Consider the following 25,303-nt stretch of genomic DNA (forward strand, 5'->3'; position numbering starts at 1 on the left):
CTATGTAGTCATCACACTGGATGCTATTATGTGCCTCTCCATTGATCCTCAAAACAATCCTGTGAATTAAATATTATGAGCCTCATTTTATATATACAGAAACTGAGGCTCATGGAGGTGAAGTGCCTGGCTTAAGACCACATAGCTGGGAATCAAATGCCAGTCTCTGGTTTCAAATCTCATGTTCTAGTCATTCTTCAGCCTCTGCTTTTCTGATGGACACCAACTTGTCTCTCAGAGTTCCCTGAAATGTCAGGGAAGACCCATTGTTCCCCAGTTCCAGATACGTAGAACTCAGTTTATCCATTTGGTTACTTGGCTTCTGTCGAAACTAGGCAAACCTACAGTGCTTCTATCTTCCCAGGAGATTTGTGTGCTGCTGACCCAGTCTTTTTAGGCTTGGAACAAGCACCCCTTGCAAGAGACTGAAGTCCTGGCCCTGGATCTCTGCCCAGTTACTGGGCCCTGCCATCAATGGCCACATTTTTTCTGGGCCAGCCAGGGTGTCTACCAGCTCCCTATCTGGGGACTCCACATTATTGATCTTTTCATGTTAGGAAATGCTGTTGCTTCTTTCAGATCCCTGATGCCCAGTGTTTGTCAGAAGGATCACCTGGCATTGTCTGGTGCTGTGGACAGCTTGTTCAACCTGCCACGTTGCCTACTGCAACATGCACCTACACATTGCCACCCTCCATCTGGCATGTTTTAACACCCAGTAGACAAACTAGCCTGGGTGGGAATCCGGGTTCTCCTTTCCTATTGGGTTCCCCATTAGTATCCAAGCCACCAAGCTCCACATCTGGAACATGAGACTGTCCCGAACCTCTCTGGTCCTTGCTCTCTGGGGTCTGATTAAATTGCGGCAGAGGTAGGAGAAATGGGCCTTAACCCCTGAATCCTCAGAAGACAGGGGCTGGGATTCCAGGGCCTGGCAAATGATTAATAGGCCTGGCATATTAGATTCGACCCATCAGGGCAACATTAAATGTGATTTATGACTTGGTTTTAATTGAGATTTTACTGAATTATTATTTGATGCAGAGAACAGACCTGGACTAATATTTCTAAGTGTCCTAGAGTCCTGCACTCAGAGCTGGGGGAATGTGGTCTGCTGGAGGGTGGCGTCCACTCTCCCAGTGTGGATCAGAAGCAGCTTCTCGCTCTGCCCACCCTCCACCTCTCCCACCCCACCAGCAAGTGCCAATCTTGGACTAGTGACAAAAACAAAGCACTTTGCTTTCTGCTTCCTCATGTTCCTTAAAACCCTCAAACCAAGTTCAAACCACAGGTTGACCTAGTTTGCAAAATGAAACAATGAACTTGATAAAGTTAAAGTATGAGTGACCCCATGGAGAATTTCCATTTTAAAAGAGGACAGAGGAATTAGACAATGCTTAATTACCATTCTAGCTGGGGGATGTCAGCCTAATGGGGAAATGTTCGATGGACTTTGGCACAGAGAGGCACTGAGAGATGGCTACGAGTTTTTGGAGGTGTGAGTCTTGAGGCCACCTCGACCCAGGGGCTAGAAAGTGTAGCTGACTTGCTGACTACTAGTGATAGCTGCACTGAACATACTGATATCACAGGGGACAGAGGGCGTGAGGGCAGGAAGATGAAAAGGAAATATGTGGGAATTTTCTTCCCACCCTCATGAGGCTGCTCTCTCACCTATAAGTGGGGGACTTGAGCTTAAACAGCATCTATTGAATTTTGAACTGCATTAGGCAAAGAAATTACTCATTAATATATAAAGGACTACGTTTCCCATAATGTGAATGCCTGCTTCATGGAGAGAAGCTTGCCTTTAAAGTACTAATGTAAATATGTCCTTAGGGAGAGAGGGAATGGCAAATTAGATAGAAGTTTGTGATATGATACGGCAGCAGAGAAAGCTTGTGCTCAGCTCCACGCCTGCAGACATGCGGACATGAAGGAGGAGGTTTGCAGAGTAGCAGAAGCAACCAGAGAGGGACAGGGTGTCTTGATCTCCGGGAAGCTGGGACACCTTGGTTCCTGGAGATTTCCGAGGGTGGGAACTTGCCACCGATGTTCTACTGAAGGAGATGGCACAGAGTGGGGAAAGGGCATGGGATGGAGTGTAGCTGCAGATGTGAATCCCTGTTCTATCTCTGGGTAATTACCTTCTTTAAGCTTTAATTTCCTCAATCGTATATGGATGGAAACAATAATACTTGCCGTGTGGAGTGCCTGTGCAACTTAATTGAGATGATACATTGAAGGCATCTGGCATAAAATCACACCAGTTCATTTCCTTTACCTTTAGGCACTCCTTTAACAAAATATGTTGACTTAGTCAACATGTATTGAGCACTTATTACATGCAATATGGCTCCTGATCCCAAGGAGCGTAGGATGTTGTGGTAAGCTCAACAACAGTGACACGGCCAGGAGACTATGAACAGAGGGTAGGTAGAGTTAATCCAATCTGAGGAAATGGGGAGGAATCCAAGAAAGCTGCCAGGTCAAGGGGATACCTATGTTTAGTATTCAGTATGAGCCAGAGCAGTCCAGGGAAGGGGCATTCTAGGTAGGAGGGTCTGCACCAGCAAAAACATGATGGTGAACGTCAGCATGGTGTGTTTAGAGACCTGCAAGTGCTTCAGTGTGGCCAGAGCCTGAGGTGGAGGCCAGTAGCAGGAGGAGGTGGGGCCAGCCTGGTAGTCAGGATGGGGACTTTTGTTTCAGTAGTAAAAGAGAACTTCTGAAGGGCTTTCGTAAGGTGAGCAAGAAGCTGGTGGCCTCTAGGAGGCTGGTGCAGTAGTCCAGGTGACAGTCACTGAAGGCAGAAGTAGCATGTTGGTGGCAGGGGAGGGGAGGGCAGACTTGAGAGATATTTAGGCAGTCAAATGGACAGAAAATAGGCCTGAGGGAGGAGTCAAAATGACCTTCAGTTTGGAGATTGCCACCTAACCAAGATAGAGAATTCAGGAAAAGGAGCATTCGGTGAGGAAGACATTGAGCTCAGTTTGGGGCTTGTTGAGTCTAATGGACCTACGAGGCTGCTGGTTGGAGATGATCAGAGAGTGTGGGGCCATAGGACTGGATGGAAGAGATTCACCTGGTTCTCTGGATCCCAAAAACAAGAAGACATAGCCTCTGCCTTTAAGAAGTTCAGTGTCCTTCCAGGAGGCAGACATTCAAATGGGAAATTATAACACAGGCTATGAGAGACCTGATTGCCATGAGAATGCACCCACTGCCCTCACATCCACTGTTTTCTCAGATAGCAGTAAGCTCAGTACAACTATCACTAGTAGCAAGTAGGTAATTAATGGTGTGTAGTTGGGTCAGAGAAGGTTCAGAGAACAAGAGAGTTTTGAACTGGACCCTAAAGAATAAACAGAAATTTACCAAGCAGGGGACTGAGGTTGGCATGTGGGTTAGCACTTCCCAACTGTTGGGAAGAGACACATAAAGGTGTGGAGGAGCTATAGGGAGGGTTTTGTGGCCTGTTGTTGGGGCTGCTTGGTAACTAGAGGGACAGGGAGAAGGAGATGAGAGAGTAAAGGGATGAGAGACTGAGAGAACTTGGAAGGCAGGCTAAGGCGCTCTGACATGATTCTATGGGAAGTGAGATCTGTCTACTGGTCTTAAATATGGGAGACCTGGGTTTTAGACTTTGTTTTTGGGCCAATTTCTTTGACATCAATATGGCTCATAGATTAGAGTGAAGTGCTACTGAGGCTGAATGGACAGAAACTGGTCTGGAGACTACTGCAATGGTCCAAGCAGGAGAGAGTGAGGGCATCAGCTGCTGTGGGGTAAGGGAGCAGGATGGAAAGGGTGAATGCAAAAGACCCTGCAGAGGGAAAATGTGCAGTGATGATCACTAGATGGGGGCCAGGGAAGAGGCAGGATGACAGGGAGATTTCTAACTGGCATGGTTGGTATAATGCACTGTGAAAAGAAACTATGAGGAGTAAAGTGTGGAGAGATGGGGGTACACAGAAGGAGTATAGTATTGGACGGGTTGCATTTGAGGAGTCTACAGAGAACTCGAATAAGCAGCTGGTGTGTGGATCTGGAGCTCAGAAGAGAGATTCAGACTTACAACCACCAGTGTAAAGGTGACAGTTAGGCCTTGGAATGGATTAGATCATTGAAAGAAAATGTATAAAGTGAAAAAGAAAAGAAGGCAGGAAATGACATGGGAGGATCATCAGCATGCAAAGGGCTGAAGGGGAAGACAAAATGCAGAAAGAGCAGAGTGAGGATGATGAGGGAGGGGTCGAAAGAGAATCCACCCAAAGGCATGCCACCAACGTCAGAAGCAGAAGTGTGCCTCCTCCAGACTCCCATGGTATTCCCAGCCCTCCCTTTATGTTATTTTAAATTTTTAATTGTTTAATTTTTAACAATTTTTGTGGGTACATAGTAGGTGTATATGCTTATGGGGTACATGAGATATTTTGATACAGGCATGCAATGTGAAATAAGTTCATCATGGAGAATGGGGTATCTATCCCTTCAAACGTTTATTCTTTGAGTTGCAAAAAACCCAAGTACATTCTTTAAGTTATTTAAAATATACAATAAAGTTGTTATGGTCATCCTATTATGCTGTCAAATAGTAGGGCTTATTCATTCCAGCCCTCCCTTGAACAGGATGTATCTGTGTGCCTTGTGATTGTTTATTCACTTGTTTCTCTATTAGCTTGTGGACTCCTGACATTCAGTGGCCTGCCTGCACCACTGTTGGCTGAAATAAGGCACAGGGTTGAGCACTTGGTGGGAACTCGATGACCATTGGTCAATGGAGAGATTAATGCCACCAACTGCAGCAGAGTCAGGTAAAATGAAGAGACAGAGGCAATTGGATGCACTAGAAATTTTAGCTGTTTCTGCAGGGCGGAATGAAGAAGTCAGTTTGTGTTGCTGGGAACAGGAGGCTCACTGCTCTTATTTGACACATCTGAGTTAGTCAGCAAAGAGAGAAGGGCAATAAATACACCGCAATTAGTAAAACAGAAGAACTGTCTTATGAGTCACGACAAGACTGAAGTTAACACATTGGGCTGAGTAATGAACTCATTTACGTCCTTCCCTGCCCATCTCTGTGCTTGTTGCATCACAGCTTGTAAAAATCTTTATTTGGGATCCTTGACAGAGCCAGTGATCACATCACTCTGTACTTGTTAGAAGACAAGTACAGTCACGGATTGTTTAACCTCGAGGATTAGTGCTAAGAAATGTGTCATTAGGGGATTGTGTGAACATCATAGAATGTACTTACACAAACCTAGGTGGTAGAGCCTATTACACACCTAGGTATATGGTGTATGTAGACTATTGCTCCTAGCCTGCAAACCTGTGGAGCATGTTACTGTACTGAGGACTGTAGGCAATTGTAACACGATGGTAAGTATTTGTGTCTCTAAACCTAGAAGAGGTACAGTAAAAATACAGCATAAAGGATTTAAAAAATTGGTACATCTATGCAGGTCACTTACTATGAATGGAGCTTGCACGACTGGAAGCTGCTCTGGGTGAGTCACTGTGTGAGTGGTGAGTGAATGTGGAGGCCCAGGATATCACCATACACTACCGTAGGCTTTATTGACACTGAATACTTAGGCCATACTAATTTTATTAAAATTTTTTCTTCAATTATAAACCTTTTTTAATTCAATTATATAACCTTAGCTTACTGTAACATGTTTATGTTATACACTTGAATATTTAAAACTTTTTGATTCTTTTGTAATAACATAACTTAAAATACAGACACGTGATACACCTGTACAAAAATATTTTCTTTTTTAGATCCTTATTTCATAAACTTTTTTCTATTTCTATTTTTTTTTTTAATTTTTGAACTTTTTTTGTTAAAAACCAAAGCACACTAGCTGAGCATGGTGGCACATGCCTGCAGTTCTGGCTACTCAGGAGGCTGAGGCAGGAGGATCACTTGAGCACAGGAGTTCCAGGCTGCAGTGAGCTGTGATCCTACCACTGCACTCCAGCCTGGATGATGGAGCAAGACCCTGTCTCTACAAAACGAACAAAGACACGAACACACAGATTAGCCTATGTCTCTATAGGGTCAGGGTCATCAATATCAGTATCTTCCACCTGGACATCTTGTCTCGCTGGAAGGTCTTCAGGAGCAATAACATGCGTGGAGCTGTCAGCCCCTGTGATAACAATGCCTTCTAGAATCTTCCTGAAGGACCTGCCTGAGACAGTTCTACATTAACTTTAAAAAAAACAAGCAGAAGGAGTACACTCTAAAATGACTATAAAAAGTGTAGCATAGTAAATATATACAATAGTAACATAGCTGTTTATTATCATTATCTAGTATTATGTATTGTACATAATTGCGTGTGTTAGACTTTTTTAAATCTAGCAGTGCAGTAAGTTTGTTTACACCAGCATCACTACAAACACGTGAGTAATGCATTGTGCTACAACACCATGACAGCTACTACATCACTAGACGATAGGAATTTTTCAGTTCCCTTATAATCATACGGGACAACTGTCATATATGCAGCCCATTGTTGACAAAATTGTGGTTACACAGCACGTGACTGAAATTTGTGCTGTATTTACAAAGATTGGAGGAGCTGTGAAGTCAGGAAGGGGTGACATCTTGGAGGAAGGAGGTTATGTAGTCATCTGAGTTCCACATGGGTGCTTGCTTCTCTAATCTGTAACATCTACCATTCCTGGCTGGGCTTGTGATGAATCAGGCCTCACACCCGCCCTTCCAGACTAGCACTGGGCCACTGTCTGTCTCATAGCCCATCTTTGCGCCTCATAAGCAGGGGTGTCTAGCTTTGGGAGATGACACTGAGTTAGAAGTTAAGATGGGGTCTAAGAATAGAAGGTTTTGGAGCAGAGGTAGCGAATGTAGTAGTGATGAAAGAGGTGGCAGCTTTAAAATAAGAAGTGGTCCAGGAAGAAATAGCTCAGGTAAGATTAGCTCTTAGCATTTAAGCCCCACTTGCTCCTCTTAAATTGTTATATTTCAGCAGACAAGGATCCTAGTGAGGATTGTCTAACTGATGTCTGAAGACAAGCCGCGACTCCATCTCAGGCAGTAGCAAACCCCAGGCACAAGATTTCTTCATCCAGCTTCTTTCCCCAGCTGCCAAATGCATTTTCCTCCTGTTTTCATTAAGCTTCTAGTTTCTGCTCCTGTCCATATCATCACATCAAATGCATGCACACACATGCTCATCACCAGCAGCTCCCCAGAGATGCTCTTGGCCATCATCTTGAATTTTAAAAACCAGTATTGCCCCCTTGGTGAGGAAACACCAGGGGAGAGATGTTGTTTAGGACACGCTTCAGGCTGAATTATTGTTCCTAAGAAATGGAGCAACTCAGGTCGTCTCCTAGGGAATGGAAGCTTTAGGATGGGAAAAATGACCCAGTGTACTGACAGTGACTTCTCAGCCATGGAGGAAAACTGGTCAAGTGGGCAGAGAAGATGGCCAAGGCCCAAATGTCTACAGAGCCTTGGAAATGGGATTTGGGTGGCTCCTGCCCCTTGTCTGATTCTGCCCACTAGACCCTATTGGGTAGCCATAGTGATGCTGGAGGGATAAGGCTGAAGCACTTTGCCTTTGATTCTTGCTTCCCTTTTATGTGGGAGCGGCTAACGGAGTGTGAAAGTGCACTCCTTAATGTACAATCTACCCGGAAAGATCAATGGCAGCTTAACATGCATTTCTGTCTAATATTCACTTTGTCAGGTCTTTGTAATAAAAAATGCCAGTTTTAATGAAGTGCATTAAAATGAGGAGATTCACGGCCAGCCTGTATGCTTTTATCACCATTGCCTCCCCTTGAGCTGTCAGCGCACAAGCCGTTCTGTGGAAGCAAGGCAGAGGGGTGTCGTTTTAGGAATCACACGCGCACACAAATTCTTCATTTTCGCAAAGATCTGTGTTACTGGCGGGTATGTTTCAATTTAATGCACGTTATTTCTATAATATGAGATCTTCCCAGAGATGTGTCTTTGGGAGGAAGTTGCATTTAGGAGCCAGGTAGGTGGACACAATGGGGAGAAGATACCTGTTATGGGCTAAATTGTGTCCCACCAAATTCCTTTGTTGAAGTCCTAACTCTGAGAACCTCAGAATTTGACCATATTTACAGATAAGGCCTTTAAAGAGATAATTAAGTTAAAATGAGGCCATTAGGGTGGGCCCTAATCCAATGACTTGTGTCCTTCTAAGAGGAGTCTAGGGCATCCAGAGGCACCAGGGGTGCATGTGCACAGTGGGCCAGCCATGTGAAGAGACCACAAGCCAAGCAGAGAGGCCTCAGAGAGGGCTAACCCTGCCGGCCCCTGAAGTTGGACTTCCAACCTCCAGAAGAGGGAGAAAAGACATTTCTGTTGTTTAAGCCACCTATGCTATGGTGATTGGTTATGGCAGCCTGAGCAAACTAGCACAAGATCTCAAGTTTGAGATTGAAGCAGTGGGCTCTGAGCTCATTCTTAGGGAGAAGAAAGTGATCCAAGGGCATGAAAGGGCATCCATAACCATGTGTGCCCTGGAGTGAGGTCAGGGAAATCTGGAAACTTCTTGAAAATAGAGGGCTTTAAATGTTGCCACTGGTAAGAGGGAACATGCTGCATGAGGAAGCTGTGCTTATAACTATGGGTAAAATGTTTGCATAGGTAGGAAGGTGCTTGATTTTTATTTGTTGAATGTTACTGAATGAACTGAAAGATAGCATAGCATAGCTGTCAGAAGCACATACACTGGAACCTAGGCCTCTCTGACTTCATGGACTGTTGTGAGGATTAAATTGGTTAATATTTTTTATGCTTAGAATAATGCCAAGCACACAGAGAATGTTCTCTAAATGTTTGTTAAGAGCAGAAGTGGCTTGGACTCCAGAAGAGGAAGTCTATAGCAATAGTTGCTCATATAATCCCAGAGGCCCCCAGGATGCCCAGCAAGCTGTTTATCACCCAGGTCACCAAGTCCTTCCCACCACCACCATGTCCCCTGACTCCTCCCTTCCCTCTATTCGCTGGCACTGCTTCCCTGTAGATTCCATCGACTCATCTAGACTCTTCTCCATATCTTTCATCTGGTCTCCTTGCCCCTAGCATCATCTCCCCATTCTCTTACACCTTTCTACTGAAGTGAATTTAGGGATGATGGCACCTTTCTGCTTATGATCTCTATCATCTAAGGGCTTGGAGAGGAAGCATGGCAGTGTTGGTGAGTTGGTTACGCCCTTTCATGAGATGACATGTAAGTGTTGTGAACATGCTGGCTTTTCAGGGGTGACAGGAATACAGTCAAGCTCTTTGGCACAAAAGGGTCCTTAAAAACCTGATCTTTCATATATTCCTCTGGCTTTATTTCCTATTGTTTCCCATTACTGGAAGTTTCTGCTACACAAATGCAAAATTCTTACAGTTCTAGGATCATGCAGTTATGAGACAGTGCCACTGTGCCTCTGCACCTGCTGGACCCTGTATCATGAAATACTCTTTTCCTTCTTTTATTAAACTAGCAAATTTATGTTCATCTTTCAAAATCCAGATTGCTTCCTTCAAGAAGACAATTACTCTTCAAATAGAATGAAGAACTCCCATGTGTTGCTTTTCCTATCCTGGATGAGGGAAAAAAAACTCGTTCTTACCCAACTTACTTATTGTCAATACATAAATATAAGAAGGAGAATCCAAGAAATAATGAGCAATTTGAGCAATCTAAGGACTAAAACTGGCATTTCTTCCAGAGTATCTAACTTCCCCTCTAACCTTCGATCGTCCTATGATGAAATGATATTTTAAGGTATAAGCTATTTCTGCAGGATAAGGGGAACATTAAAGCCAATGATGTGAAAAAAAGAGAGCTGAACAGGAAAAGCAAACGCAGCCCGAGTGGCAGAATCAAGGGAATGTCATGTTATCCAGTGGCCATAAATTTATCAACACACCTATGCCTGGTAACCTGCTATCTTGTTCTTGCTCCACTCCATCCTTGGGCATTGAGAACAAGAGGTGAGAGTCCTCGATGACCATTTAACTGTCTCCCAGAGCCTAGAAGCAACCTAGTGCTTGCCATGATCACAGGACAGGGTGATCTCAGGAAAACCACAGTCTCTCCAGGCATTGGTTTACACATCTATAATATGGGCTTTCTAGAGTCTAATTGACAAGCTTTCCTAGAGCGTAAGTAGATGATGTATGGCAAAAGTACTTCCCTAGCTCAGAACGCTGCCCAGACTTCCATTTTACTTTTGGGAGGAACTGCTCTGTAGGTAGCATTGATGCTCCCCACTCTGCTTTCCCATCTTGACATCTCATTGAGATACTACTTTGAGCACCTGATCCACAGTCTTCAGTGTCCTCTTGCTGCTTAGAAACCTCCAAAGGCTGGCCTGAGATCGGTGCTCTTTGGGCCTCCCTTATTTGGAGCTGTCTGAAATAATTCACATTCCACATTTCCTCCACATCCTCCCAAAGCTACACCTCACAGTAAAAAACCTAACAGTCTCTTCAGGGGTGCTGGAAAGTGGAGTAATTTATCTGCTAACTGATTTTTGCAAAAGCATTATCAGGTAATAACATCATTGTATGCAACCCCTGTTCTGTAAAGTAATAGAGACATATTACCTGACATATTACCAGAACCCTAAATGATGACCCTTTGGGAGTTTGAACTCTGGAAGCTCAGAATGTGGGTGAGGGCAGCAAACTCATAACTACTGGTCTTTAGAGACCCATAATAGCACCAGGGAGCATCTATTATCTAGGCCTATGAATAAATTGTAGGATTCTATAATAGAATTACAGTTCCTTCCTCTAACTACATTTTAAGGAGAGTATAATGGAGAGGTAGGACTTCATGGGAAAGAAGAGCCAAAAGAATGGCTCTTAAATGTTTCTGTATTTTGGTGATACACTAGCAAAATATAAGGGAAAATACCTGCAAGTATAAATTAGATAATAACAACCATGGATCATTTTTAGTTCCTGGGAAGGAAAGCACCATATAGATTTGAGGTATTATTATTATGCATATAATATATATACAGACATTGTATATTTATTCACAGTGAGGCTCACATATGTCATTCCCACTAATACCATTTCTTTTCTAGCTCCCGCATAAAAGGAGATACGCAATTTTCATATGTTCCACACATACTCAGAGGAACCTGCGTAGGGTATTTTTGCTGATGAAATTTTCTGGGTTGTAGCATTTATCTTTTTGAAGAGCTTCCTTCCTGTAACCCCACCTGGAGAGTTGTGCCTTTACCTCTCATTGTGATGCTATCTACATGTGGATTTTTGTGTCAACTGCTTATCTTAGCCATTAACCAATTTCTTGTCTGTTTGTATTGTTTATAAAGTGTCAGGCATACATAGTGCTTTGCCAATGCATGGGGCCCTGGCTCCCTGCCCCGTGGAGTGCACCATCTAATGAAAATGGACAAGCCCGGCACAGTAGAAATCATACAAATATGAGACCCAGAAAGATGTTACTGGCTTGGAATGAGGGCAGGCCAGTCAGAGATTAAGTAGAGGATCTGAAGACAGAGAGGAAAGCATTTGGGAGAAAATTAGATGAAGGATGTTCTAACGGAGGCACACGTGTACAACATATACTCAGTCAGTTCTTATACAAACACAGGGCTGGAAGAAAGCATTACAGGTTCCCTGTCCATTCTATCTCCCTGAGCGGAGTGTTTCAGTCCCTTCCACAGTCCTTCAACCTCTGATTGATCATCCTCAGGGGTGTGGATAGGCCAGTTAAGTGTGGATCTTTGCAGAGCAAGTGCTTAATCTCCAGCTGGCTTCTTTTGCCACCCAACTTGCTTCTGGGTGGCTCGCTGCCTATGCTGTCACTTGCTGGGCGCTCAAAGAATGCAAATTCACTTGGGCAAAGCTTAATAGAGAAATTAAATATGCTGCAAATAGAGGGGCACATATTTTATTCTCAACTAAAAATAAACCATTTGGGGTTATGTGTAATTGCTCTCTTGGATTTTTCACTCAATTGGCATTTCTCTTTAGAGTGGATAATTAGAAACTCCCAGTTTAATTTCTATACACAGTCCTACACAGTTTTCAAGTGAGAAAACTTGCACCAACTTTCAATATGTGTATATATATTGTCCACATGGAGCAACATTAGTATGGGAGGAAGAGAAGAAGGAGGAGGAATGGAGCAGGCAGGACTTAGATGAATTTAGAAAGAAAGCAGAGTGCAATCGAGGGCAGAAATGGAGTGCAAGCCAGACACTGATTCACGGTCTGACCTTGGACAAAATCACCTCAGCTTTCTGTGCATCCACTTCTCTGATTATGTGCTTCGTAAACATTCAATTACCTTTGAGGTGTGGTTCAAGAGGTAGGGCAGAGGCTACCCTGGGTATCATTTCTGTATCTGTGAATGAATTCTATCCAGCCCAGTGTCCTTTCGGGACACCTACCCTCCCTACATTAAAAAAAAAAACTAAACACTAGCTGCACTTTCCTTCAAACAGCCTCCAGGGTGATGCTGTATGAAAGGAGGGACGATCCATGCCTGGCTCAGTTCCTGCCGCTGAGGAAAAGGAGATCAGGGGAACTTGTTTATAAAAAAAGATAATGTGGCTGCCCCCCTGTGGTAAGATCTGCTTTTGTTTTTTTCCAGATATTATGCTTAAGCTGTCAGCATTCTCTTATTAAATTCTACTTATGATCACTGGCAATTAGGCCAGTGGGGTTCATACTCTACAAATGCAGACATTAAAAGGAAATAGGACTTTAGACTATGGTTACAGGCTAGTAAATCCTGGGGCATATGGGTTACATTAGTCTGTGTACTCTTACCATTTACCTTTGCCAAGCTCTTTAAATATATTAACTCATTTCATCTTTACAATAGGTGCTTGACACTATTACCTCCATTTGACGGGCAGAAAAAATTAAGGTTTAGAAGAGGTCAAAAAATTCCTGAAGATTACACACAAGGTAGTGCTGGGATTCAAACTATGGGAAATTCATTCTCAATCTCTGGCATGTTCTCACTCCGTGTTGACTCTCTGGCTCCCTAAATGGTTGCCCAATTGCCCCCTCCTTTGAGATGAGAAAGACACTCTCTCCACTGATGGTCTAACTCTGGTGTCCTTGAGCAACTTGGGGAAACTATTTTCCTAGTGTTGGGTTAGAATACATTCAGAGGGCCCTCCCGGGGCACCCCTGACAAGTTTTTCCCCACCAACAATGCGGTATTCCCAGGTGGAGCCTGACTTGCTTCAGTCTCTTCCATCTTCGGATGATTAGGCTGCTCACGTGGGGACTCTCCAAGTGGGTGAGGTAGACTTCACCTTGCTCTCTTCCCTAGGGATTTTAATCCTGGCAACCGATCACCTCAAACTCAGCTCCCTAAATCCTCAAGTTTTCCATGAGCCCCATCAGCAACTTTTGCACAGAGACCTGCTGGCTGAACGTGGCAGCGAGTTCTGAGGTTTATATTCAGATCGATCCCACATACTGCCTTGATGTCAAACTAAAATAACAGCACTGCTTGGCTACTCACTGATTACTGACTCACAGAGGCAACCAAATCCTCAATCTGATATGTGGGTTTCTGAAGATCTTATCATGTCCCTCTGATATGCTTTGTGGCTGGTAGGTTCCTTTGAAAAACGTCCCAGCTGCTGTGGGTAGCCACATTTTCCAGTTACTTCTGAACCAAGCTAAAGAGGCATGCTAATTTTGGAAAATGCATAACCATCCACAAATCTACCTCAAATCTCCAGAAGTAGAATTCTGGAGAGATTCTAGGTAAATACTAAGAAGTAGCTCCTGTCTTCATGTTCCTCAGATGGTGCAAAGTGTGGTGGTGATACCAGCCAAGTAGGAGAAGGAGCAGAAGGAGGAGAGGCAGGAATGGCCACAGGGACTCGTCTGCCCATGTGCACTAATGAGGCCTTTCTCCCAGCCTCAGAACTGACAGTGACCCAAGGACTCCTCCTACATGTCTCTGGACTGATCCTTGGCTCCATTCTCCAGCTGCAGTCAGGAGCTTGGATGTGCCCTGAAGCCTGTGCTCACTGCAGAATTGCTGCATAAAGTCGAGAAGGCAGCACCAACAAGTGGCCCAGGGAATGTGATGAGCAGAGGGAGGGATGAACATAGTAAAAAAAAAAAAAAAGAAGAAAGAAAGAGAAAGAGAGAAGGAAGGAAGGAAGGAAGGAAGGAAGGAAGGAAGGAAGGACGGAAGGAAGGAAGGAAGGAAAAAGAGGGAGAGAGAAAAAGGAAAGAAAGAAAAGAAAAGAAAAGAAAAAAAGAAAAGAAAAGAAAGAGAGGTAGAGGCGGACTTTGCCCTGCTGATTCCACAGCCTCATTTATAGCCTATTCCTCCTCTCTGGTCATAATGACTTGACTCATGTTTACTGAATGATAACATTATGCCCAGCACCATGCTGAGTACTTTATGACATTCATAGCTTAGTTCCCACACGCTACATGAGGATTTTGGAGAAAGGTTAAGAGGCTTACCTGAAATCAGATGCTAATAAATGAGAGAGGCCAGATTTGAATTCAGAACATACCCTCCAAAGCCACTATTCATACTGCCTTTTTTTCTGACCTACCTCTTTTCTCCAAGTGCCTAATGACTTAAATTCAGTCCGGCCTTTTTTTTAGCTCTTTGAGTCTCATTTCACTACCTTATGTTAAAAACATATCCTAGATCACTTCTTATCCCTTTTATTAATCAAAACTTACATGGTTCTGTACTTATTCACCCAAAGGTTGCCTTTTTCTGACAGAATAAACTATTTTCTACTAAAGTGTTATTGACTAACAAGAGTAATCTGTAACTTTGAACTGAAAACCTTCTGTGTTTTCACTGTGTATTAGCATGTTTTAAGACCAAGCAGACATAAATTTGTAAATTTTAGGCACTGTTTGGACCAGCGAGAGAGAAAATGTAGGGTTAGGGAAAGGACATTGGGACATTCATCCTTGCACCCTGTGAATAACATTATCTTACAGTAAATGCTCAATAAATGTTTGCTGAAAAATTACTGATTCAGTGAATGAGGGAACAAACGAATGAATATGAATTATCTAGACGAGATTCAAGTATGTGGTAATACTATGTCTGGCCAGTAGAGGCCACTGTTAACATTTTCCAACATCTGTGCCTGAAAGGAGAGCCTGGGGTATGGAAAATTCTCAGTCATCCTAAAGGTTGATTTTGGGCATAAGATTCTGAGATGAGTTCCAACATGCTCCCTTCCATCAGTAAGACACTCATTGGAGGAACTTTCAGGTACAGACAAGGGATTATCCCTTCTGCTGCTTGGAGAGGACAGGACACTTTCCCAGACTGAGGATGGCCAATGCAGCTGAGGCGTCCACAACACAGTGGAATGAGTCACAGCCCTGGAAGAATAATCAGAGCCGAATCCTGATCAGACTACGTGCTTGTGGCTGACTTGGAAAACAGGGTGGTGGGTGGGCCCATGGAGGGATTGACCACTGGCGAAGTGGTGGGTTTTGCTTTTTTGTGTATCTTTCCGATTGTAGCACTACTAGAAGACAGTATTCCAGGTCATCCTCAAGGTCCAGTCTTACTCTGGTATCCTGGATAGGAACTTGGGAATATAGATTGACACAGAACTTTTCTCTAAGAACAAGCACACTCTTCTGCCCAGAAAGCACTGTCCTGCTGCCTCCTGCTGGAAGTTGGGGATCATATCTGTTCTGGTTGTCATTCCTCTGTACCAGAGCCAACTGAATAGTGTCTAAGGGTTGCCTCCTCTGTGAAGCCCACCTGATGCACTCAGCCTCCACAACCACACCCTGCCTCGTGTTGTCACATTACACACCAACCGTGAGGGGTAAGTTTATTGTCATGTTCTGGGTATGTAAGCTGTGACTTCTTCAAGGGCAGACACAGTTTTCTTTTATCTTTAGGTGCTAGCAGCTAGCACAAGAACAAGCACAAAGTCCTTGATAAATGTTTGTTGAATGAAAGAACGAGTGAATGAAGTCCAGTAGGCTGCACTGTGGTTATCCGAATCAGCTTCCAAGATGACCACATTAATCAGACCTATTTAACTGGCCTATTATTTATGTGAAAAAAGTGAAAACAGCTCTTCCCAGATTTCGCTTTTGTGTCCTGTCTAGGAGACCGGAAGGGGATAAAACTTTTCTTGCTGAACATAATGAACCAGAGTTAATTTTATCCATGTTAGTTTTGGGCTCTTGCACACACAACAGGAGACCCTTAATGGCCATCCAAGTTGTATCTTATTAAATTTAAGAAGATAAAATGAATCGCAGGAACCATAAGCTCATATGCTACTACGGGCCAAAGAGGAACATGCTGATTAAAGTTTATTCAGCAAAGAACAGTAACATTCTGTATCTCAGGCATATGAAAATAAATGTATGCTGAGAATATGCCCTGAGAAGGTGAACATCTAGCCTGACACTTCATAATTATCAATTGAGTATATTAATAGGAATGAATTAACTGGCTAGAAACAATGGAATAAATGAAGGCATTAAGACCCCTCTGCTCCCTTCATGATTGATTATAGGAGCCAAACTCACTGAAATTTCTCTAAGGTTCTATAAAATGTGAGGCTTGTACTAAGAGAGTAGAAATTCAAGCCTGTCACCCTCCCTGGGCTTTGTCTGTGCACCAGCACAACAGGGAGAGGTACCAAGACCTCACCCAATGGAAACCTCACCTGGTGGGTGCTCCTGGGGAAGTCTGCCATTCCACTTTGCAGATCAAAGTGTGTCTTGTATCAAATGGGAAGAGGGGTTGAGCGATCCCTCCAAACTGAATTAGGGATTGCCTGCAACTCAACTCACTGGGGACTCATTTCAAGTCAGCTCCCTAAACATTTTTAAAACACTTTGTGTAAGCAAGGAGCTATGCCAGGCACCAGTGGTAAACATATGAATGAACAGGCTCCAGTCTGTGCCTTCAAAGGCCCTGTAGTCTACCGGGAAAGACAGGCTAGTCAAGAGATGGTTAAGACATCAGGTGTGGTAACTGTTATGAGAGGTGCAGTGAGGGCCTAGGGAAAGGGATGCCTGACCTGTCTGGGCTCAGCGAGAGAGGTTAGTGGAGGAAAGCTTTTTAGGAGCAGAAGGAGAGGACGTGGAACCTGGGCTGAATCTTAGGATGACTTCAAAGTGTATATCAAGGGCACTGTAAAGGCAGGTGGGGCAGGGACAGGAAACATGTCCCAGCAGGGGCTCCTTACCTGTAAAAGAATGGAGGCCCCTTCACAGACCTGCAAACACTTCAGTATCGCTCGGACATGATGGGGAGACAGGAGAGCGAGTAAGAAAATGGGCACAGTGTAAATACAAGCCAGAAGGAAAAGGGCCTGGATGTTAGGAGTTTGCAATTGATCCTGAAGAGAAGAGAGAGGCACCGAGCGATTCCATGACAGATGGGAAAGGAGGCTGCTATTGGATTTGATCCTTCGTATGCAGGTTAGAGATGAGTTATCAGGGTTTGATTTTGAGCCTTGAAGGGCTCAAAACCAAACCCCAAGGGAGCCAGATGGTGGGGGCTGGGAACTATGAGTTTGAACTGCAGTACAGGGTCTGTGGCTGAGCATCTCTGAGGCTGGAGGACTCTTGGTTTTTGTTTCACTCTGCAGGGTGCACTGTCACCTACCCCTCTTACTACCCATGTCACACACACACGACTGTCCTGGGACTCTTCTGCAAAATTTCCATTGTTCCAGCACTACCCTAACCCTCACCCCGTGGTGCTGGCCAGTTCACTTGTCCATATGCCCCCACTGCACTGTGAGCTCCTTGTGGACGAGGACCTTGTTTGCCTTATTCAACACTGAGTCCCTGGTACCTGGCACTGTGCAGTGCATGCAGAAGGTGCACAAGAAATAATTGTTCAGTTGTATGAATGGAAATTAGATGAATAAAAGGTCACTTAGCCCCTCATGCCTTTATTTACTTATTGGGAAAATGAAAACCATCTCTCTGCTCGTTTCCAATAATGAAACTCTCCATTCCAACCATCCACAATTCCTAAGCCTATTACTTTTCCTCTCTCCAACCCCACATATTCTTTTTATCCTCTTCCTTCTTTTCTCTCTACACTCCCACTCTTTCTCTTTCTGTGATTCTTGCTGTGTCTCTGCTGCTCATGTATTATGTTCCAGTTCTTCACTTTACCTTGGTGTTCTTAGGTACTAAATGTCCTTCCCTTACCTTTCCACTCTTTCCTTTTGCAGTCCACCCTCCCCTGGCCTGTGTCTTGTTTCCTGGCTCTTCTAGTCTTTCTCTCTCTCTCTCTGTCTGAGTCTTCCCTGCTTCTTTCCATTTATTCCTCCTTCCCTTCCTCAATTGTTTTTGTTCTCGTGAAATTTCTACTAACCTAATTTCCTGTTTGGCTTTTAGCTCCTGGCATTTGGTTCTAACCGACCTCCAGACTCTTTTCTCTATTTATCCTGAACATAACAAATTGGTGATGATAATGGTACTGATGCTATTTCAGCAAAGAATGGAATAAAGATGCAGAGATGTTTTTGAAGGGACTGGCAGGTCAGCTGTGGACGGAAGAAGGAACACCACTTAGTTCATCACTGAGAATAACCTGTCCTTCGACGGAGCTTCAGAGAGTTTGTGAGCATATGATGAGCATCTGGAACTGTTCCTTCCAGAAAATAATATATCAGAAGGCAGAAAAATAATTATGTTTCCCTCAATGATTCTGGCAAAGATGTTTGCTCTCCTAAAGGACCTCAAGGCACTCATAAAACTAAGAAAACTGAGTTAAGTGCTTTTTATTAAACCATTAAGAGATTTTATTCAGCTAAGACAAATGTCTTCACTGAAGGATACAGAGTTTGATAGTAGAGAAAACACCCAGATGAAAATGTGTCTGAATAAATTAGACTGATGCATTTGGCATCTCAGGCTCCAAGTGTCTGATTCCCTCCTTCAGCCCCAGTCTGCTGGCCAACCAAAAAAAATCTCTAATGGTGGATTCACAGAGTCTGCAGGGTAGTAGGGAGCAGGCATGAGACAGCTTGACAGCACTGGAAGTTTCCCCCAAACTGCAAACAGCTTTGAGGACAAAGACATAAGTAGCAAAGAACGCATTTTATTTCTTTGATAGCCGTTGGCTCCCAGATCTCCCTGACCTTGTCCCTTTCAGGGACCAAGCAATAGGCCAAGGAACACACAGGACATTGGCAAAGAGAAAGGTGGTGGGCACAGTCAGAAATAGGAGAACTTACATTCAGTTTCAGGGTCCTCAAATTTCTGGTCTGCCACTAAATACATAGAAGGTGTGGACTTAGAGAAGATAAATTTAAAGGCAGATGAATTTAAAGACACTCACTCCCAGCTTTTCCTGCCACACATGCTGGATCCTTTATCATCCTAGAAAAGATTCTTCTGGGGATATCACAGCTCTCCCCCCACTTTTCAAGACAGAAAAGGAACTGGCCATGGGAATCTTGTATGCCAAGGGATTTAGTATAATGTTTATTTATATAGAATAAAATTGAGCCAGGCACTGTGAGCTTGCAACAGCTCAGACTAAATAATAGTAATAGCTAACATTTATTGGGTATTTACCATGTGTCAGGCACTATGCCAAGCATTTTACATATAATTTTTTATTTTGTTCTCACAACAGTTCATGAGGAATGTATTGTCATCACCATCCTTCTGATGAAGAATCCAGGTTTAGCGAAGTGATTTAACCTACTCAAAGTCACTCTACGGCAGTGATCCCCAACATTTTTGGCACCAGGGACTGGTTTCACCAGAGAAGACAATTTTTCCATGAACTAGGAGATAGAGGACGGTTTTGGGATGAAACTGTTCCACCTCAGATCATCAAGCATTAGGTTCTTTTTTAAAAAAAAATTGTACTTTAAGTTCTGGGATACATATGCAGAATGTGCAGGTTGGTTTGTTGCATAGGTATACATGTTCCATGGTGGTTTGTTGCACCCATCAACCCGTCATCTACATTAGGTATTTCTTCTAATGCTATCCCTTCCCTATTCCCCCACCCCCTGATAGGCCCTGGTGTGTGATATTCCCCTCCCTGTGTCCATGTGTTCTCATTGTTCAACTCCCACTTATGAGTGAGAGCATGCAGTGTTTGGTTTTCTGTTCTTGTGTTAGTTTGCTGAGAATGATGGTTTCCAGCTTCATCCATGTCCCTGTAAAGGACATGAACTCATCATTTTTTATGACTGCATAGTATTCCATGGTGTATATGTGTCACATTTTCTTTATACAGTCTATCATTGATGGGCATTTGGGTTGGTTCTAAGTCTGCTATTGTGAACAGTGCTGCAATAAACACACACATGTATGTGTCTTTATAGTAGAATGATTTATAATCCTTTGGGTATATACCCAGTAATGGGATTGCTGGGTCAAATGGTATTTCTGGTTTTAGATCCTTGAGGAATCACCACACTGTCTTACACAATGGTTGAACTAATTTACACTCCCACCAACAGTGTAAAAGCTTTCCTATTCCTCCACATCCTCTCCAGCATCTGTTGTTTCCTGACTTTTTAGTGATCGCCATTCTAACTGGCTTGAGATGGTATCTCATTGTGGTTTTGATTTGCATTTCTCTAATAACCAGTGATGATGAACTTTTTTTCATATGTTTGTTGGATGCATAAATGTCTTCTTTTGAGAAGTGTCTGTTCATATCCTTTGCCCACTTCTTGATGGGGTTGTTTGTTTTCTTCTTGTAAATTTGTTTAAGTTCTTTGTAGATTCTGGATATTAGCCCTTTGTCAGATGGGTAGATTGCAAACATTTTCTCCCATTCTGTAGGTTGCCTGTTTACTCTGATGATAGTTTATTTTGCTGTGCAGAAGTTCTTTAGTTTAATTATATCCCTTTTGTCAATTTTGGCTTTTGTTACTATTGCTTTTCGTGTTTTAGTCAGGCATTTATTAGGAGCACGCAACCTACATCCCTTGAATGTGCAGTTCACAATAAGGTGCACGCTTCTGTGAGAAGCTAATGCTGCCACTGATCTGAGAGGAGGTGGAGCTCAGGTGGTAATGCTCACTGGCTCACCACTCACTTCCTGCTGTGCAGCCCAGTTTCTAAAATGCCATGAACTGGTACCCATCCATGGCTCAGGGGTTGGGGACCCCAGCTCTAAGTCATACTCAGTTGATGATCTTCCCAGCATCCTTTGATTTTGGACACTGCTTGCCTTATTCCTTCTGGAAACTGCTTTCTCCCTTTTCTTCCACCCTACCCATGTGGCTACCATGGTTTTCTGTGACTCTTCCCATGGCCAATCATCCTCCCCTCAAAGCTAACCCCATGCTTTGGAGTCAGACAGCCTACGCTTAACCAAAATTCCATTAATCCCTGCTTCTGTGATCTTGAGCAAGGTGCCTGCTTCCTCATGCCTCAACTTCATCTGAAAATGGGGATAATCACAGTACCCACCACCAAAAATTTTGTGGGAATCATTGTTCAGGTAAAGCATTTTGCACTGTGCCTGGTACATGGTAAGTTTCCAAAAAAATGGTAGTGCCTCTTGTTTTTAATACCAAATGGAATTGTAACTTTAGTTATTATTCTTAATCTTATTTATCACTTATCAGGAATTTAGTATGTCTCTCTGATGGTACCTTGGATTTTGAACTTGCCACTCCAGGACAGAAGGTGTGTGCAGGAGAGTGTGTGGATGGCTGTGAGTGGGCTCAGGTGGGCCTTGGGTGAGAGCATTGAGCTATTTTCTGGCAGGCATAAGGGTGGTTCCAAAAGTAAGAGCTAGTAATATCTTCAGGAGACTTCAGTGCACAGACTGCCATTCTGTGCAAACTGTGAGGTGGGGTGCAAGAAAGCAGAGAGGCAGATTGATTTTTAAAAGGCTGAACTTCCAAGCTGTTGTAAGAAGCAGCCAGCAAATGAGAGATCTATAAACCCCGGGAACATGCAGTGCATCACTGGGAATGGTGCTGAGAGATGGATTAGGCATTGAAAATGAGTACTTTGCAGAACAAAGAAGTTTTTATATGATGTCAGAATCTAGAAATTCCCAAGACTGTTTTTTATGGGCAAAGTTAGGTGGGAAGGGAAGAATGGAGGATGAAATTAAATTTCTTAAAAGGATCACCACTGAGGATTAAATACTGGTTGGAAGAGAGGCTAGGAGCCAGATGTGATTTGGGAATGCAGTGAGGGGCAATGGAGGGGAATAGATTCAATACAACCCTGCCCACTTTCTCTACTGGGCTGGTAAATTGATTTAGGGGGAACTAAGCAGGAGATCCTGAAAGGCCCTGCACAGTCTTCGGTGGTAAGTTGGGCCTAACTTTAAATGCCTCCAGGCATTTCTCTCCAGGAAAGTCACTTGGGTGAGGACACTGGTTATTGATCCCCAGCTGCCACCAAAGTTCTACTATGCACTAGTGCACATGTCACTCAAGGAAAAGCAAGAAGATGAAACTCCCAGAATCCCCCTGCCACTGTGAAAAGCTCATATATCAAGTGAGAAACAGGGAATAAGAAGGGAGTATTTTTGCCAGGTCCCAGAAGGGTGGATGGGGCAAGGATTGTGGAATAGGTGAGGGAGGAAGGGTGCCAGGACTTTGAGAAAAGGTCAGAATGGATAGAAAGCTTGGAGTAAAGGAACAGTAATCCTGAGGACAAAGGAATGTTCAGAATTCATGGGTTTTGAACCTGCAAGTGAATTTAAAGTCTACCACAGGTAGGTCCTGGTGAATGTGCCACAGCCCCATAAATTCAGGTCACTGATTTTTAATTTACTTGTTGGCAACTATACAATAGTTTAGATGCCCTTTCAACATTGTAAGAGTGGAAAAACGTGATATGATCATCCCTGCTGAATATGTGGGCAAACGAAGCCTCCCTCCAAAAACTTAGCAGTCCAAGATCACACGGGCCAAGCCAGGAATAGAACTTAGAACCTCTTGAATTCTAGCTCGTTCCCTTCCACTTTGCTCACAAAGGGCACATCCACTTCTGAGTGCAAAACTCATGTGGTCCCAGGTACTCTGCCATTTCATGCAAGAAAGACTGTTTCACTCCACAGATGGAGGGTAGCTGTGGTCATAGCTGCCATCCTCGCTGGGGAAAAGTTAGGGGCTTCTACAGTCACCTCTAGGGTCTGTACAAATATTTGGCCATCCCAAACACCCTGTGAATCATGGTTGTTGAGCCAAGCTGGATGAGGCAAGCTGGACAGCATGTAGTGATTTCCTTCAGAAGGGCTAAGACTACAGTGAAGAAGGCACCTTCCTGGGGAGACCACGTAACCTTTTTCTCTGCCCTGTGGTCTCTTTGCCCTGGGAGACCTGAAACACTAAGGCTCATGGGAGGAAACTGTTAGCTATTTGATGTTGTGAACATCAACAAGAGAATGGTGATAGCAAGCTGAATGCCCTTGTGTATGGCATGCTTAGCGTTTAATAACATTTGCCATTCGGAGTCTGATATTTCTCTGAGTTTTACATCTGTCATCACTTTTCAGAAAGTTGAAATCCTACATACATACATGCAAACATATACATATATGTACACACATACTTTTTTCCAACTTCAACAAAAAGAACTATGCATTTTCAATCTGTGTTATATAGGTTTCTTATGACAATAATAAATTCAAATACCTGAATAGCCAAGACAATCCTAAGCAAAAATAACAAAGCTGGAGGCATCAAGTTACCCAACTTCAAAACATACTAGTAGGCTATAGTAACCAAAACAGCATAGTATTGGTACAAGAACAGACACATAGACCAATGGAACAAAATAGAGATCTCAGAAACAAGATTGCACATCTATGGCCATCTGATCTTTGACAAGCCTGACAAAAACAAGCAATGGGGAAAGATTCCCTATTTAATAAATGTTTCTGGGAGAACTGGCTAGCCTTATGCAGAAAATTGTAACTGGATCCCTTCCTTCCACCATATAAAAAATTAACTCAAGGTGAATTAAACACTAAAATGTAAAACCCAAAACTATAAAAATGTTAGATAAAATCTAGGCAATACCATTCAGGACATAGGCACAGGGAAAGATTCCATGATGAAAATGCGAAAAGCAATTGCAACAAAAGCAAAAATTGACAAATGGGATCTAAGTAAACTAAAGAGCTTCTGCACAACAAAAGAAACCATCAACAGAGTGAACAAACAACATACAGAATGGGAGAAAATGTTTGCAATCTATCCATCTGACAAAGGTCTACTATCCAGAGTCTATAAAGAACTTACACAAATTTACAAGAAAAAAACCAATCCCATTAAAAAGTGGGCAAAAGACATGAACAGACACTTCTCAAATGAAGACATTCATGTGGCAAAAAAACATATGAAAAAAACCTCAACATCACTGATCATTGGAGAAATGCAAATCAAAACCACAATGAGTTACCATCTCACACAAGTCAGATGGCTATTATTAAAAACTCAAAAAATATCAGATGCTAGCAAGGATGTGAAGAAAAAGGAACACTTTTACACTGTTGGTGGGAGTGACAATCAGTTCAACCATTGTGGAAGACCATGTGGCAATTCCTCAAAGACCTAGAGGCAGAAATACCATTTGACTCAATAATCTCATTACTGCATATATACCCAAAAGGATATAAATCATTCTGTTACACAGATACATGTATGTGTATGTTTATTGCAGCACTATTCACAATAGCAAAGACATAGAATTGACCTATATGCCTATCCGTGATAGACAGGATAAAGAAAATGTAGTATGTATATACCATGGAATAATATGTAGCCATAAAAAAGAATGAAATCATGGCCCTCACAGGGACATAGATGGAATTGCAAGCCATTGTCCTCAGCAAACTAATGCAAGAACAGAAAATCAGTCACTGTATGTTCTCACTTATAAGTGGGAGCTGAATGATGAGAATACATGGGCACATGCAGGGGAACAACACACACTGGGGCCTGTCAGAGGGGAGCTTGGGGGAGGGAGATCATGAGGAAGAATAAATAGCTAATGGATGCTGGGCCTAACACCTAGGTGATGGCATGATCTATGGAGCAAACCACCATGGCACATATTTACCTATGAAACAAACTTGCGCATCTAACATATGTACCCCTGAAGTTAAAATAAAAGTTAAAGAAAAAGAAATAAATTCAAATATTAATTTTCCTTCTTCTCTTCACAGAATCATTTTAGCATGTAACCTCCTGACTTCTTTACCTGCTTAGGCTGAACTCTGATGATTTAGTCATTTTTACAAATGAGCAGTAAAGGGTCAGAATTACACAAGTTAGTGGAAGCATCCAGACCTTCTGA

At 43.1% G+C, this 25,303-nt stretch overlaps 1 protein-coding gene across 6 annotated transcripts in view; it reads right to left on the reverse strand.

The window, feature by feature from the left end:
• TNR (tenascin R) overlaps window positions 1–25,303 on the reverse strand; it is a 428,883-nt gene that overhangs the window by 139,815 nt on the left and 263,765 nt on the right. The window lies entirely within an intron of this gene.

This window comes from Macaca fascicularis, chromosome 1 (genome assembly GCF_037993035.2).
Source record: "Macaca fascicularis isolate 582-1 chromosome 1, T2T-MFA8v1.1".
NCBI classification, from domain to species: domain Eukaryota; kingdom Metazoa; phylum Chordata; class Mammalia; order Primates; family Cercopithecidae; genus Macaca; species Macaca fascicularis.